This window comes from Accipiter gentilis, chromosome 32 (assembly GCF_929443795.1).
Source record: "Accipiter gentilis chromosome 32, bAccGen1.1, whole genome shotgun sequence".
NCBI lineage: Eukaryota > Metazoa > Chordata > Aves > Accipitriformes > Accipitridae > Astur > Astur gentilis.
Window position 1 is genome coordinate 10460069 of NC_064911.1, and position 15187 is coordinate 10475255.

The following is a 15187-nucleotide window of genomic DNA, read 5'->3' on the forward strand; positions in this document are numbered from 1 at the left end:
GACCTCACCTGGGTTTGGGGCTTTCTCCTGGGATCCAGGTGCACAGGAGTCACCAAGCAAATTTGACTGAGCTGAGTCAGAAACTAGACTTTCTGGATCTCCCGTAAGTATTTTCATCATGGAAACCATCTTCCTCTAGCCATGGTTCGAAAAAGAAATCGGTAACAGCATAAAAGCAGAAAAAAGATGCGAGTGCATTTGCATTGCTAATTGTTGTGCGGAGTTACTGGGAGCAAGAATGCAAGTCAACATTTTGTGTTGGCTGTGGAGGGGCTCTGTGCACGCAGGGCACCTGGCCTGGGGTTCAAGGCAGGTGCTGCAGACAGACGAAGCATCCAAAACCACACACAGCTCTGACACTGGGAAAATCTGACCCAGGACATTTACTTTGCCTTTCCTCCTGGCATAAAGTATTAAGTGCACCTTTCACCTCTCAAGAAGTAGAAACATTGAAAATAACCTGTAGGTAAATTTAGCTCCAGGCCCAGATGGTCCGACAGCAAAAATGTTTAAATATACAGCCTAAGCTACGGCTGCAGCCCTCTTTCTTGATTTCAGTCTATTTCTACATCATGGCTCTCTTCCAGTAAGAAAAACATGTCCTTCGCTGAGATCCATAAGGCTGTCTAACAATCTGTTTTCAACAGTTTTTCTTGAATCTGTCTGCATCAGCTACCTCTCGCTCTGTGATTTTACCTGACCGCTGGGCGTTAGCCCTGGGCCCCTTCCCCTCCAACGAGTCCCCCACCACGGTGCCAAGATGCCGGCCACCCCATGCAGGGCTGGAGGAGCTCCCGCTTCACCACCAGTCTCTCTAGGGTCAGCGGTGACGTGCTGCCCACCCTGGGCTGCGAGCTGCCAGCATCCTCCCAGTGCTGGAGGGCAGCCTTCTTCACGCAGTCGTAACTAAAAATGCCCAGCGCACCACAAAATGCCCCAAAAGAGCTAAGATGAAGAACTAGCCCGGTCTGCCCATGCCGCAGCAGAGGTGATTTGCAAGCCATGGGGCTGCGGAGATGTCTTTGCAGCTGCTCCATCACTCAGGCTGGCCTCTGATTCAGTGCTCTCTGGTTTAGCAATGGTTTGACTTGAGTTGAAAGGAGGAGCAGCCCTTGCAATAGGGCTCCGCACCGGGTTCACCGCTCTCCCGTGTGTCCTGGGCATTTTGCTTTTCACCACGCACGTTTTCCTTTTGGAAATGAGACGTTCATCTACTGTATGGCTCCGTGCAAAATATCTCCTGGGCAGTAGAGCATCTCTCTGCTATCAAACCAGCCTAGGGAAACGCAGAGGGGATGCAAGTGCTCAGCACCTTAGAGAACAGCAGGAGGAAGCCCAGATCTCTCAGGTCTAATCCAGAGTTGGGCAAAAGGACTGAGAGGTGTCACACAGGCTTCAGTTGGGGCACAATAGCTCGTGATCCTAAAATGCTGGGTGTAAGAAACAGAAGAGTCGTGGTCTTACTTTGCTGCTTGCAAAGTTGGCAAGACTGCAGCAGAAGTGAGGCACATGGCATCTATTTTTACAGGGCTTGATTCAAAGTTGTTAAAGCTGAAAGGAGTCTCCCCACTGCTTTCAATAGACTTTGATATGAATTTAAATAAAACCAAACATGATTAAAAATAACAGAATCATGGATTTTAAAATTATTAAAGCATTGGGAGCGGTGTTCACCACCGGTTTCTCTTCAGACATTGATTACAAAGGCCAGGCTCTTGTAAGACTGTGACTAATATGCCAGCCATAAAATCAGTCCACGGCTCACAGAACAATAATTTTCCTAAATTAAATCTCATTTCCCTATATTTTCCTGGCCTTTTATTTCATTGGCTTTTTTTTCTCTTAATATTTTCCTTTTTCTTGGCAGTCAGGCCCTGGAATGGGTGCCCACCCTGTCTGCCAGCTCCAGTCAAGCCTTGAAATTCTAGTAGGCCAAGCTCCAAAAGGATGTGAAATTAATTTATAAATGGCAATTATTTTAAACGTAATCCTTCCCAAAAGAATTCTCGAGCAATTTTTTCCTCTCTGTGTTCAAGTTATTTCTGACGGTGGTTTTGTGTGAGCCTTTGCAAACTCTTCTGGTAACAACTTAAACCATTTCTGCAGCAGAACAAGGATGGCAGAAGTCTTCCACCAGTCTCGCAGTCAGCCTCAGCACTTCCTTTATTTGTGGGTAGTTTGCAGCTGCCTTTATGTCCAGCTGTTTATCGGGTCTCTCTTTTACTGCCCCATATCCTGCATATTTCTAAAGTTTTCACGTCAAGAGGTTTGTAAAACTGTATTTTCTGCTGTATTTTGTCTAGAGGCATATTTTAACAGTGTTGTTTCCCAGGGGATGGGGGCTGTGTATGGGCAGCCCATAGCAAGCGACAGTCCCTGTTTCACCCAGCATAGTTCACCGCTCCTCTGTGTCTCACCTTCAGTCAGTGCCTTCGCACTTGTCCGTGGTTCTTGCACCGCTGCCCCCTGCCCCACACAACCCCTTGGGAAGGAACGGCAGCCAACGGTGGCATTCGATTGTATTTTTCACACACTCCTCCCACCAAAGAGAGTGCACCTTGGCAGCATTGGCTGAAACAGGTCCTCATCACAGAAAGTGGAAAATTGGTAAAAGCTGGTTCCCTTCTGCGAGTAATGCAGCCCATGCCTATTCGCTCTGCTCCCTCGTCCTCATTCAGCCACCCTCTTACTCAGACGCAGCTGATGCACGGGGGAAACGGCACTGGGACAGAGCCTCTGGAGTGACCTTGTGATCCCAAACATCACAGGTACGTCTGTGCCCCTTGAGTCTGGGCTGTTCCGACACCTCCCGGCACTTCCCGACCGGCACCCTTGGCCCGGATGCTGCATGTCCAAAGGGAAAGGGACGTGCTGTGTATTTCTGGGAAAACCCACACACATATTTGAACTCAAAATGCCTGGTAACATGCAGAGCATCCCAAAACCTTCTAGCAGGGGGGCGCTTTCATTACAACCAGTTCTGGGGAGTTGGAGGTCCAGGTTTCCCGCTCTGTGGTTTTTGTGGGTGATAATTTCTTGCCCCACTTGGCACCATCTCTGCTCCCAGCTTCCCACAAGGGGCTACCCAGAAAACATCGTGGCGTTTTGGAGAACTTAGGATCAGCACTCAACAGCTCCTGTCTGCAGGAGCAGCCAGACAAGCACACTTCATGCACGTGTCTTTCCAGCAAGCTTAGCCAACAACAGTTGTTTGCAGGTGCTTTTTATTTGCCTTCTGGTTTTCTGAGACTTTAGGATGCACTTGGGTCCCATTTGCCAATTACTCTCTACAGCCAGGTGCTCTAGATACTTTATTGCTAATTCTTCCTAAGTGAAACCTCAGCTTCTCCCATTATCACATGAATCTGGAAAGTAGAGCTTTAACAAAAATATTGAATGTCATGAGATGTTACGAAATCACAAGAGCCAGCACCACGGTATTCTGAATTGGTTCATCAAGACACATTAATTTGATTAATAGGTGAGTCTAGCTGCTACTGTATCCTCTGTTTCTCTAATTTAGTGCTGAAAGCAGCTTGCTAGCCACCCTGAAATTAAAAACAAACAAACAGACATGAATTTCAGGGAAAGGAAAATTAAATGAAAACAGCTACTCATGGTAAGGCTATTGAGGGCTGGGGGAGGCATTCACAGTTTCTTCCTTATGGATCAGAAAAAATGGCCAGACTCATCTGCTCTCCTCCGCACAGTGGTCTCAGCCAGAGGGCGTTGGTGGATTTTTAGCACTGCTCCTCAAAGAAGACTTGAACAACTGACAAAAGACCCCCAAGGAAGGGTGAGGATGACCCAGAGGTCCAGAAAAAGTGAAAAGAGAAGAAAAGACAGATGGAAAGCTAGGGAGGGAAACCTGATAAAGATCTTCAAACAATTAAAAAAAAAAAAAAAAAGGCAATTAAAGGATGGGGATAAGCTGTTCAGCAAGGGACTTTAGGTGGTGGTGGGCTAGATGGGCTGCAGTAGGAATAGCATGGAAATGGCTAGAGGAGCTGCAGGGTCTCCACCGTTGGGATGCTTGGAGCAAGAGCAACATGTCTGCAGAAGGCAGGCACTGTACTGGGCAGGAGGCTGGTCCCGAGACTGCTGGAGATCCTTCCCCATACAAGGGGTGGACACTGAGGTGGCCAGACCCCTTTGCATCAGTTCTCTCCATCACGTGCGATGAGCTGTCAGCCCTTAAAGCTGCGGTCCACACATCTCGCGTGGAGGCAAGACCTCCTAAAAGAGGAGTGGTTAGAGGTGGCTCTTCAGTGGCTGAATGCAGAGAATAAAATGGTGAGGTTACCCATCTGCGCGTAGACCACCAGAAGGGACGGGGCAGCTGCAGTAAGCTAATTTTCTCATTGCCAAAAAAAAAAAAAGAAACCCTGGATTTCTGGCATAGTTTTACTTGCAGCATTTTACATTTTTGCTTTTCTGGATCAATGAGAGGAAGTGTCCCGTTTTCCATAGGTCTCCAGCTGGAGCTGAAGGACGCTGCCTGCACTATAAAGTAGTCCCTGCTGCTGCCAGCCCTCCTCACTCCTGCCCTAAGGGCCATCAAAATCCCACCACTGAGTTTCTCACATCTCTCTGCCAGCAGGCTGGGATGGGGCTGGGTACACGATCCCCAGTCCTCTCCTAAACATCAAGGGGAAAGAGCAGGCAAACATTTCCTCAATGGGAAAAGGACGCTGAGCTCTGGCAAGAGTCAGAGCTACACCTCCTTCCCCTCTACCAGCTCCCCCTGTAGCACCTCTCTGAGCCTGAGCCCCTCACTTCTTCAGGGATCAACTGCCTGGGATGAGGGTTTTTTTTAAAACAAAGCTCTACTCCTTGCAACATAGAGTATAAATGGCAATCGTTAGTCTAAAGCAAACTTTTCAGGTGTTTGAAGAACAAGAATACACCAGCCTCTTCCCTGGGGACACAGAGCTTTAAGAGAACAAGTTTGTCAGGTTTTACAATCCTATAGTACGGCTCAGCAAGGATGCATATAGCTACAACCCTTGCCTCACACCGTTCATTTGCTACATTGCATGTAAAGATAGCTTTTTAGACTAACACCCACGGAAGTGTCATGTAAGGTTCAGTGTATTATGTGTATCAAAAGGACCTTGTCAGTTATGCTGGAATTTTTTCTTTCCTTTCAAAATTTAAACATTCATTTGGATAAAGGCTTGTCAAATTCATTCCTCTAGTGATGCCTTAAAATAGTGGGTTTTTTCTTGCTCTGAAAAAATAATCAAGACACTAGGAATAATCTGAGACATTTCGCAGGGATGAAAACCTCCCTCTGTTCATATTCTTGGTACAGAAAGAGTAAGAGAGAAGATGACCTTTGGGTTTCCACTCTGCTCTGGCTGTAGCAGCTGTAAACATTTACTCATTTTTTCCCCACCACCTCAAGCTGAAGATGGAGAAAAGAAAGTGCTCTTACATGTTTGCACCCTTTCTACCAGCGAAACAAAGCAGGGATTTGTGTACAGTTCAGGTACTGCTGAAGGACAAGAGGAGAAAGGTGCTGAAAGAATGCTGCTGCTGGGGGGAAGTGCTGGGATTAAATATCTCTTTCCCAGACAGGGCACTTGTCACCGTTTCACACATCCCTGAAGGGAGCTGCTGCATCACCACTGGTGTTTCCAAATGGAAACCCCTTCAGCAGGTGGGCAAGGGATGGGAACAGTTGTCCAGGTTTCAGGAAAGGAATTATTCATCCCTTCCCATTTCCACTCATGGCACTGTTTGCTCTGCCTGTCCCCTTCCACCGGAGAGGGAGACCTCACGGGGCACCTTTGCCACATGAAGGTTGCGTGGGATTAAACCTCTCATGTGCCAAAGGACCGCAGCAGCCGCCTGATGAGCAAGGCCAGGGGTGATGCTCGGGGGCTTTCCATCTAATGGCTGTGTCTACAAGGGCATGAAAGAAAAAAGCCATGTAGGAGCACTTCTGTTGAATTCTGTGAGCAAAATGACCAGAAAATCTAACGAACAGCTATTGACTTCCTTTGTCAACACGCTTTGAGTAAGGCTCTCCGAAGTTAAGCTGTTTGACTTTTTTTCCAACAGTAGTGTTGGGGTTATGGACTGACCCAGTATTTCACTTAACAAGAGGGTACGCCTGGCTGCAGGGAGAGCAGGGAAGGGCCAGCCAAGCAGCGATGAACTTTATGGTTGCACGTCCCTAGGTAGGAGCCAAGCAGAGCTTTCTAAAAATACAGCTTTTGCATGACTGAGGGATTGTATATACAATATAAAGTTACTGGGGAAGGAAGGTAGAAGAGAGTAGCTTCTAAACAGAGGACATGAGTACAAATATGACCGTGAGGCCCCACCAAAAATATATATATTTTTACTGTAAAAAAGTCTAACCCCTCAGCACTGGCCAATCAAGGAGGAAGTATAGAAGGCCAAAAGCTGTGGAAACAAGCAGGACTTTTCTAACTAGACCCGAGTCTTCAAAAGACTGCCATCCCCAGGGACATCTGTGTTCATGGGACTTTATGAGAAGGGTTGTTCATAAATGTGACAGAAACACAGACTGAACTAAAGGACAGAGGACTCTCAGTACTACAGAGGCAAAAATTAAGAATTACTGGAAAAGCTGTGACTACAACGTCCCTCTTTTCCCCACTGCAGACCCAGATCTGTGAGCCCACCCATTCCTGCTCTGAGACACCGGCCAGCTTCTTCTGGAGCAGGTGGGGGCAAAGGCCCCAGACGCAGCCCCCTGAGTCACCTCCTGCTGCTGGATGGGGATGGAGGGATGCTACACGGCAGACGAGTGAACTCATCCAGGGGGAGGCTTGCGGAGGCCGGGTTTGCAGGTTGCAAGGACAGCTGTGAGCTGCTTCATGACTTAACTTTTTGGCTCCATATATGGAGCCCAAGAGGAAAGCCTGATCTGCTGTGATGTCTGCCCAAGCTTTTCGTGAAGAGCCCTGCAACAGTGGGATCTGTTTAAAGACACCACATTAGAAGTTCAGAGTAAATGTGTACCGACAATAAAGAAAAAAATGCATACACACATACCCCAGGTGGCTAAACAGCAGCACAACAGAGCAATTCAAAGCAAACAGACACCCTTCAAAAAGTAGAAATCAAATGCAGAAATTAGGCAAATTAGTTGCAAGACTTCAATAAGGCAGCCCCAGAAGAGAAATCCAAGGGGCTACTTGCTAACAGCATGGAGGCTGACAATAAACTCTTTCTCAAACACATCGGAAGCAGAAAGCCTGCCAGAAAAGCTGCTGTGGCCAGCACGCAATCTCAACGCAAGGAGGCCCACAGAACGAAGAAATCGGTATTTTGCAATGGCAGTCACAGGCGGTGTCTTGAAGAAATAGGAATAATAGCTTAAGTGAATCTGTTAAGAGCAAAATCAAATAAAACCCAGCCCAGTCTCCCCGTTTGTCAGGGTAAGGGCCCTATACATGAGGGAGGGCGGGGAGTCGCGCACCTCCCTCAGCTAAGACTTTGATGCCGCTTTGTAGGAAAATTGGCAAATAATGGGTCTGATGCAACTACTACCCAGCGGGTGTGGGTGAGGAACCCTGTTCAGGGTTTGTGTGACTCCGTTAAAGGGAGATGCTCATCACGGGGAGAAAACCAGGATCAGAGCAGGGTTTTCAGCACAACACAGAGGAAAACAGGATAACCAGAAGGGCACAGGCGTGGGAGGATTTTCCCGGGGGACGTCAGCCTTGTAAGATGTCATGAGCCTGAAAAGAGGCAACTGCGGAGGAAATCCCCGCATCAGGGATTGTAGGGTAGTGGGAGGACACAACAGGAGAAGGATCCCTCTTCGTCTTGTTTCTTACATTTCCCCCCCCAAACACAGCAACAGAGATTTGGCCCGATGTGTCAGCCCAAGTGAATTTCAAATATCGCAGGAATGGCCAGGAACAAGGGCTGGGGCTCCCGGGGTGACATGCCAGCTCATGGACAGGCACCCACTTCTGATGACCAAGGAAACATCTTCCTCAGTGGAAAAGGAGTCTTTAGCTTTGCAATGTCCATAAAATTAAAGATGTGAACAATTTAACAATATTTATGAATAAAGCTATTGCAACATAGCTACTAGTGACTCACCGTCTTCTCAAGGAAACACCCTAATTTTCCACTGATAACTCGTTTTGGAGAAAAAACCCAAACCAACAGAAAACTTGAAGGAAATAAGCTGGTCCTGATCCAGAGAAACCATCTTAACATCAGTGTCATGAGTGGGAGGGAGAAAGTACTGCGTAATGGCACATGGGAGCTTTGAGATCCCAGATCTATTAAAGTGTTTGCAGCCTAGCCCCTTTACACGCCTGGAAATGTTCATTCAGAACAAAGCTTCATCATAATCAAAAGCAAGTCATCAGGCAAAAATGAATCTGGTTTAATTTTAGAGGGCAGGTACCCTTGAGAGACCTCTTATTTCAAAATCTGAAACGGCTTTCAGTGACTGTACATGGATTAATACAAATTTCTCTCCTCTCATGGATTCAAAGGACTTGATCTGATCTTTGTTTGCTTTTTAGGGTTTGGAAACCTTGGGCTCAGAGAACTTGCTTTCCTCCCAGGTGAAACCTGGGTAGCTCAGGAACCTGTCCCTCCTCCCGTCTCCTTGTGTCCTTCTTAGGTTTTTCGAGAGGTTAACTACCATGATCATGCTCTCTTGACAATCTTACCCAAAATAGCTTCATCTGTGGCTGTAAGGCTGCTTTTTAATTCCAACCATCCTCACTCCCTTATGTTTACTGAGTTTGAGTCATTTCCCCAGGAGGACCGCAGAGACCCCAGCCTTCTTGCTAAGGGGCAATTACTCATTCCAGAAATGGAGACCTTTGTGTTTTCCGAACTGAAACGAAAGAGAACTTTGCTTTGGTCAGGAGCACCCAGAGATGATCAGCAAGAGGAGCAAGACGCTCTCTGATGTGGGGAGGACGTCCCAGGCAGGGGAGCGTGGTGCAAGGGGGCGCGAAGCCCAGCCTGGCATGGGCAGGCAGCAGCCTCCCGTGGGGTGGTGAGATGTGCAGGCTGTAGCAGAGATGGGGAAACACGACTGTGCACGTGTGTGTGGAAAGACCATACAGCTCCAGCTGAAGAAGTGAGGATGAAGCATATAGATTTTCAGGTCACTTACTTGGGGGGTGAAGGATGGAGGCAAGGGAGGGAAAGATGTGACCTGTGGGGCAGGGAAGCAACGACTAGTCAGAGCATTATAGCATGGCAAGAGGCAAACATGAGAAAACCAAATAAAGAATCACAGAGTAATCCAACTTAAACCAACATTTAAAACAGCATTTCAGTAATGGGGGCTAAGGTGGAGGAGCGTTGGAGGCACATTAAACCTTCACAGTTTAAGACACTTAATGCTTTCTCAGCCCAAGCAAATGAGTCACCTTGCAACAAGACAAATAAATATCTATTTTAAAAAGAAGTTGTTGTGGGTTTTTTTTGTATCTCGGTGGATTTACCATTATCAGTGACAGGCACAGACCTACGTACAGTATTAAGCTAATTGCTTTATCATACCCTCTGGCTTGGAAGTTTCTCCTAATGCCAACCTGCCCCTCAAACCCAAGTTCTTGCTCCCCTTTGAGCATTAAATACAGTGAGAGAAGGTGACGAGCATGGCTGAGACACAAGGAGTGCGTCAACACACAGAAAGGCTACGCTAAGGGTGCTTGGCAGTGACAGCATGGGAATGAATGTTAAGACAAGGTGACATGAATTTTGAGAAGGATAAGCACAACCAATAAAAATCACCAAAATGAGCACATAAAGCATACAGGACATTCAAGAAGCAAAGAGATTTGCCAGAATAGAGAGGGGGAGGGTTTCTTCTATGGCAGATCAATAGCTTGCCAAAGTAACTGGAGGAGGAAGGAGGTACAAAAAAAGACACAGAGCAGTGAGCAGCTCTCCCTCTCTCTGTAAGTTTTTTTCCTGTGTTTTCAAGTGTTTGAAAGCAGACACGCCACCCAGCTCCTGGAAAATGAGAAGAAACGCACTTCCCTTCTCCCCAGCCACAGAAACCCCCACTTTCTTAACTCATACGTCCACCGCTGCCCTGCATCCACCGCCCCTGCAGCGTGTGAGCTCCCTGGGGGTTTGCTCTGAAGGCAGAAATGCCAAATGTGGGTAATCACTAGCAGGGAGGAAAGGAAACAGTGAGACAAGATGCTCCACCCCTCTATCCTCCCTCCAGGTGCCAAAATCTGCCAGCCCGAACCTCCTTATCCCTTCCCAAGACCTTTTCTCAGCAGAACTCGGTGTTTTCCCTCGTGGGTCTCCATGTTCCCCATTTGCCTGACAGCACCCAGCGACCCGGCCGGTGGTGGACACCAAGGGGAGAAGGTGCTGAGCTGCCCCAGCACCCTCCTTCAGCATCCAGTACCTCCGCTGCGGCTGCCCCAGCTACCCCCAGTACCCCCGGGGTGAAGTGCTGAGAAAGAGGAGGTGGGTGGTGGGGAGGGGACCAGCCTTTGCTCCAGCTCGGGGGCTGGGAACATATCTGTGCTGAAGGCCAAGTCGATTTTTCTAGCGCAGTCGCTACATCAATGCACAGCTTAATATTGTCCAGCATCACGCCCAAAACATCTCGTGGCTACGGCCCAGAGGGAAGGAAGCCACAGGTTGTGCTGGCAGGCCCCTGGGCTCTTACCCAGCAGGGACCAGTAGGACTGGTGGGCTGGAGAAACACCAGACAGCACTGAAATAGCCAGCTCCTGACACGCACGGGGCAATTAAATACCTATTCAAACACAGCAGCACTTCATTCACATGCTGTCTTATGTCCTCCCATCTTGTAATTGTGTAAATAAGCCATAGACAGCATTATCCGTGATATTCTTTGTAACAGCAATAATTGCTAAAGGCTCCATTGAGCTCTGTAAACAGCATTTTGCATTTGAAAATTAGGAACTGAAGTTGCACTTATGATAATTGCCAACTTGTTTTGTTCAGTGCTGGAAAACTCATTCCACCTTTGCTTTTTACTTTGTAGCTGCTGAAGAAGTGGCTTGTCAAAGGTTTCATTCAACTACCCACACACATGTTGTTTCTCTGTTAACCAGAACTGAGGGCAGATCACTGAGCACTCGTTCAAATAATTTTTTGCCTGCCCAGACTCTTGCCCTGCTAGACTTTGTTCCTTTTCTTCTTGTCTTCCTACCTTTAAAAAACTCTATACTTGCACCTCTAAGACACTTCTCATAAAAACAGTGATTTTTTCCCCTGCTCTTTTCATTTCTCTTTTTCAGGGGAAATGTTTTCTGCTGTATCTGTCTCAGAGATAACCCTGTAGAACTTCTGACTGGGGCACACGGGTAAAAGCTGAAAGATGCCGAAGTAGGATTTACACGTCAGGCTGCAACTTAACAACCACACAGTTACAAATGCAGTACAGTGCACAAAAACACAGCAATTTCCTCATCCATGTTTAGGAATACCAAAATCTCTTGTTGCATTTGAGTACTGTGACAGATAATGATAAACGAAACCCAATCCATGTGGAGCTGAGGTTTTTTTCTCCTAAGATGTCCACCAGCCCTTGATCTGCTGTAGGCTGGTTCTTGGCCAAAGTGCAGTATTTTGCCGCAAAACATCATGCCACGTGAGTGCTTGGGATGGCATCCCCATGGGGCACCACTGGGCTGAGCCCACACTGCCATTTCTCTGTAACATTATACTCGGTCAACCTGCCACTGAAACCTTTTTTTTTTATTTTTTTTTTTTTTATTTTTAAATCTGCCAGCCAGGTATCAGGTATCTGCACCCTTATCTGATGACGGCGTGTCACCATCCCTCAGCCGATCTGCCCAGGCATTTCTGCCTCCTCAAGCGTAACCATGATCACTTTGCCACCTAAAAACTCACCTTCCCACGTGCTCTCTCAACGCTCTCAGGGTTGCATCAGCCTGGGAAGCATGAGCAGATAAAAGGCCGGGCCACATATTAAGGAGCAGGTGCCCTAACCCCCTGTCCAGCATATCTCGCAGCTCCTGCTGACTGGCCTCCCCAGGCTGATCTAGCCCCAGGGGACATGGGCCAGCCCTGCCCTGAGCCCTCCGTCAGCAGGACTTTGGGCAAACCGCTGTCGTGCTACTAAAAGGCTCTTACGTGACAGGGGATACAAGCAGGGTGGGCATCCTTTGCTCTCCACTGCCCAGCGGAGCCAGATCCCCTTGCTCCTCCTTCCTCCTGACGCCCAACACAGGAGCCAGCAGAGCTGCCCTGTTTGCAACGCATGCGTCCCCAAATCATTAGCCTTTAATCTACGACAGCAGAAATAACACCAGCATCTCATGAATGAAAAGTCCAGCACACAACTACAGAGCCATAAGGCTGACCCGAGCCTGCCAGCAGCTTCTGAGCCCCTGGAATATGTTTCCAGATCCTCAGCTGTGAAGACATTCGCCCTTCGAGGCAGCCTTGGACTACTGGAACTGAACTGCAGCAGATGCTCGTCTCACGTTGCGCTGGACACCCTGCCCTGTGCTACTACCCACAGAAAAACCCTCCATACTTCACCCCCCCCCCCCCCCCCCAAAAAAAAAAATCAACCCTGTGGCAACTGTGACTGGCTGCTAGTTATTTTCCTTGGCTTTTTTTCACAGCCCAAGTGAGGCTATTCCTGGTGGCTCATTTATCTTCCACTAGCCAAAATTCACTCTTGAGGTCCGCTTCGGTTCTTAAATAGGTCATTTCTGCACCCACCTGAAACTGGTCTGCAGAGAGGAGGTGACCAAACACTGGTTGCACCCTTTGCCCACCCCTCAGCCCTCTCCAGGCTCTGGAGCAGACCTTCGAGTTACTGCTGCAGAAGCCAGCCAGCCTGTGGGACAGCCCACTGGCAATGATATACTGGAAAAAACCCACCCCAAACCTCAAAACCCTAAACTTTCCATATCTTAAAATTGAAGATTAAAACTCCAGCAGCAGCCAGGATGTGAATTGCACATTGCACTGGGCATATGGCATTGAAAGCTAAAGGTGCCTGACCAGCGCTGCAAGAAAAGTCCAGGTTACTCAAAGGACTACTCAGTTTCCCACCAGTTTGGTGCTGAAAAGTATGGAGGAGGGAGGGGCTGAGAATATTCTTTACTCCTGTTCATCTTTCTCTCTGGCTGGAAGGGTAATATAAATGATAACCCATGCATGTGTCACTGGACACATCTTACTCGACTTCTCTCGGTCTTCCCTTGTGGTGTCCTTTCTGTCTCTTTCAACAATTTTAAGTTTTTGCATGTACATCACAGCCAACTCTTACATACCACATTTCAGTGTTCCCGTGGACTCTGGCAATGGCTGGGTTGTACGCCTTGGCTTTGGGTGCAGTTCTTTCAAGCATATCCCAGCTCCATGAATTAAATGAGTTAGTGCTTTAGCCCATTTGTTTAACCATTAGCCCATCAATTAACCATTGCCAGGGCTTTGCTACTTTTAAATTGCTCTCTCCTATCCCTGTTCCAGCTTGGGTCTCCCTTTTCACCAGCTTCAGTCCCAAACCACGTGTCACTCCCTATATCCTGGGCAAGAGCGCGCATTTAAACCAGGCTTAGAAATACCTCCTATCAGAAAAAACTTGTGGGACGCGTCATTTGAGAGCAGTGCTCCCTCCTGCTAGGAACCGGAGCACGCTGCCTTCTGCGGGGGAAGAACCATCACCCTTCAGGAGCAACACAGGAGGGAGGCAGCGGGCTCTAACGATAAATCCATTTCCATCCCACCTCCACCCTCCATACGCTTGTCCCAACTGCTGCGTATACCCAATGCCCTGCCGTTCCCCACGCAGGGGCAGCAGCAATTGTATTTTAATGCTTTAACAAGGCCCATGGCAAGAGGGGGCCGGCGGTGACCTGTAAAACGCCGACACTACTGCCCAAGCGGTGAAGCTGGAAGCTGAGCCCTCCCTGCTGCTATCACTGTGAGGTGCCTTTTCCCTTCTTCCATCCCTCTAGTATGTTTTTATGGCTTCCCAAAGTAAACAAGGACCGTACCGAATCTTTTGAATCTTTTTAGGGGTGCTCAACCTCTTTGTGATTCCCCCCCCCAGCCCTTACCACCAGCGCTGCTGCTGCAAGCGGTGGGAGAGCCCAGCCTACGGGGTCCCGGCCAGGCACCGCTCCTCCTCCACAGCAGGGCAGCGGGCACTCAAAGTTCTTCCAGCCTCTGGTGGCAGGACAACAGCTCCTGTGGGGGCTCAGGGGGTGTCCCCGCGTTCCTAGCTTAGGCACACGGCTCTGCTGACCCCCACCCCACGTAACGTCCCGCGGCGTGGGCTTTGCCCCAGGTGCAGCGCAGATGCCGCTCTCCCTCTCCACCCGCTATTTTCTTTAGTTTTGTTATGTAGCTCCTAGCACCAACAAGGAAATCTGGCACGTTCCTCCCCCACCCCTATTACCGATTATGCTCTGCTCTCCCCCATTTTTGGAGAAATGTCGTTATTTTCCTGGAATGAGGCTGCCCGGGGGCCTCGGTGGACCCCATGCCCACATTGCTAGCAGCCTCCTCCCTGGCATCCTGTGCCTTCCTCCATGGGGCCCTGCAGGTAGCAGCGCTGCACCGAGCTTGCTTAAACTTCAGCTTCGTCTTCAGGTTGCACTTGTCCGGGCATCACCCGCATCCCTCCTTTCCTCTGCTGTCAGCACCAGCGCGCTGGAGGCAGTCAATAGTGGTTGGCTTTGAGCTGCCCCAGAGGCAAGTGCATGGCTCATCTCCCAGCTGCGGTGCTTCCTCTGTCTGGTTCCCACACTGGCTAAAGCAGCCATGGAAGATGTAGCTTCCCTTCCACCCTTATCTGTTGGTCCCACCTCAGCCATTAAATTTGTTGGGCCATGACTCTCCGCTACGGATCCAGACATAAACGGCTCTGACCTAGGGAAGCTCAGGCTTAAAAGCCCTCTCCCTAGACGTCTACACCAAGGAACATTTTTACTTGAGCACCTTCCCAGGATCAGGGCAGCAACCAAGGATGAGCACCCTCTTCCCTATCATCTCAGTCAAATCCTTGCATCTTCCATCTCCCAATCAGTAAACGTGTTTGCGGCCAGGATATCACCAACTGTGGAGTCCCCAAGCCTTGCCCACCTTTGTTCCAAGAATCCGTTACACTATTCTGAACTGAGCCAAGCTGTACTCATTTAAGCAAAGGAACATCATTTTAATACTACTTTGAAAGTCCTTCTTCCAACTAGAA